This window comes from Adiantum capillus-veneris, chromosome 26 (assembly GCF_014529385.1).
Source record: "Adiantum capillus-veneris isolate H3 chromosome 26, ASM1452938v2, whole genome shotgun sequence".
Taxonomy (NCBI): Eukaryota; Viridiplantae; Streptophyta; class Polypodiopsida; order Polypodiales; family Pteridaceae; genus Adiantum; species Adiantum capillus-veneris.
In genome coordinates, this window is record NC_140956.1 from 124,774,690 (window position 1) to 124,777,570 (window position 2,881).

The window sequence follows — 2,881 nt, forward strand, 5'->3', positions numbered from 1 at the left end:
GGGAGAGGGGGGGGGGGCTATCTTTACCACCATCCCCAACAAGAGAAGAGATTGGCACCATTGACAGGGAGCATTTCAAAACCTTGGGAAAAAATTCCATGCTACTCATGCTAAGGCCGCTGACAATACTGCTTGGATTGGTGTTTCAAAATACCGCAGTTCACAAAGTCGCCAAGTGCTATCGGTGCCGGCATCTCAAAACGCTAGCAAGAGAGTGGTTCTTGGAGCCACTGGAGAGGGGGAAAGGGGAACACACCCAACACACATAAAAAAAAGCCTCTCTATAGCCCAGGGTTTCCACAACACCGCTATCCTCTCAGAAAACACCTTCAAAACAACCAATATTCGCTACCAAAACACCGTCTGCTCACTTCCCAACTCACTCCCTCTTTGCAAGACCACAACTTGACACACACACTTTGCACGAAATATCCGACTGCTTCTCATACACAACAACTTCCCTTATTTCTCTTTGCAATTAGACACCCCTGGTTCAATGGGGGCACACCTGTCGACACACACACACCCGAGACCATAGACACATGCACAAGAGCAATAGAACGGAGAGGAGGGAAAGGGGGCAATGACACCAAAAACGGCAATGGTGGTTCTTCTTTACTCCACAACACGATTACAAAGACCACTCTGCCAACATCATGGTTAATACTACAAAAAAAACCCCTTGGTCTCTCCAAAAAGACCCTCGTTGGTATGAGAAAATCCCCCAAAAATGGGTGCAAAATGTTGTTTTATAGAGCCCCACTGGCTATTTTAGTAGGTGAATGAGCATCGAACAAGTGTCCACCCTCCTTTGGAATCATGCATGTAAATTTACCCCTTAATAAGCCTTGCTGATTCCTCCTCTCTCTCTCAATGTCTCTGTATCACCATGGGAAGGAACCCCCCAAGCACTAGCACTAGCGCTGGTGGAAGGCCCCCCCCGACATTCCAAATTATGGACCCGTTCTGGGCATGGGAATCTATACTTGCCATGTCATCATCATGTTAACCCTCGAAAGCAGCTTTTGTTGATAGCACCAACACACCACAATGCTTGGCACAACCACCGTCGCGTGCCCACAAGCGCCTATGGCCGCCACGCGTTGCTCCAAGAGCCACCACCTCCATAGCCACGCGTGAGGAGCTCGCGCCTCATGTCTTTACTCAATGGGGGGGTTTGACCCTGCCCATATACCTCGCTCCTTGTACCTTGCTATTCCCATGTGGGTTTTCTCAAAGCCACATGGTAGTCCCAGCTCAAACCACCCCTTGGGGGCCTCCAACCTCCACTGAAAAACTTTCAAAAAGTGAACCTTTTTCCCTCGACTTCAAACAATTGTTATTTGCTGCCCTGTGATCCGGTTCCCAAGCCCAAAACACCAGCCGAGAGCTCTCCTTGCCAACTTTGAACTCCCCCATCTTGGCTGCATTTTAAGTTTCCTGGGCCCATCAACCAGTGCCACCAAAACTGGCAAAAGTTATTGGGCACCTCTTCGCCATCAACTAAACCAATCTTCATCGGGTCGTTACTTGGCAATCGTGAACCCGTAAAATCCTAGTGGCTTTGCATGCTATGCTCTTCCTTTTGGAACCTTGACGAGATTAAAAACTCTCAGATGGCACGCCCTCCAGTGCGATCGAAGTGGCACAGACCCGACCCTCATCAAAAATTCAAACCTCTGTAACTTGGTATCTGGGACTCGGATCGTCGATTTGAAAATACCATCTAGTTTCACAAAATAATCTCTACACATCCAATCCTTGGAACCAGTTTTGATCATATGTCTTCACCTTCCTTGTCTGTCTCAGATATGCAAACACCTCTAGATTCAAACTGTCCATATCTTGCACTCTACAGCTTTGTTTGATGAGCCATCTAGACCAGCTCGTAGACCACTTCAAGCTCTTCATCCTCAAGGAGAAAAAATAGCACTTCAAGATTATTTCACCTAACATCCCATCTAGCCCACTTTGAAGCCCTTTTGGCCTATAAGACCTCATCATTCATACACATCCACTGCTACCTATCTGCCTAGGATCTTCACATCTACTCAATCTTTTTCCATGCACTTGCTAGCCCGTACATACCTCCTTGTGCCATCTTCTATGGTTGACACACTTTGGCTGCACCATCATTGCACAACCCCCTTGTTGGACATTTATGTTCAACCACAAAACAAATTTATTCTCCTACAAACTGCACACACTTGGCAAACACTATCAAAAAACCAAAACCATATATACAATGTTTTAATTTGGCCAACTACCATCAAACCTCAAGTGGGTTTCCCCACCCCCTGCATCACATCATGGCTTCCACCTGGATGAAAAATTTGGCAATGCTCTCTTCCACCCACCTGTAAAATTGCATCCCACAATGTTGTACCCCAACACAAAGCCCATCATGCATATAGGTTTCCCATGGCCTACCTCCTTCACTCCAAGCATCCATTGGCAAACAAGCATCCACTCAAAAACTACCCACTTCCAACCAAGCATCATCAAGCATACCATCACTCAAAAAAGACATACTTGACCCTCCCCCCCAACCATGTAAAGTGGAGACCTCAAGAGGACTACCTGCTTGATCAACCACTACATAGTTGTCTCCACCAGTCAACTCTTCAAACAAAACTCGTATACCTTTATGGGAAGCAAAGCCACCGCTTGGGACTCTCCATTATCCACCACTAGACATGTCTGCTGCACTGGAAGCTCCACCGTCTTTGGATCCACATGCTCCTCTTCACCATCAAAGCACTCAATTCGAGCATCATCAAACCCTTCTTCATTAGGTGTCCCTTCAACATCAATCAACTCCACATGCTTGTCTACTTCAATTTCTTGCTTCTCAAATACTTCTTCTACCACGATAGCAAGC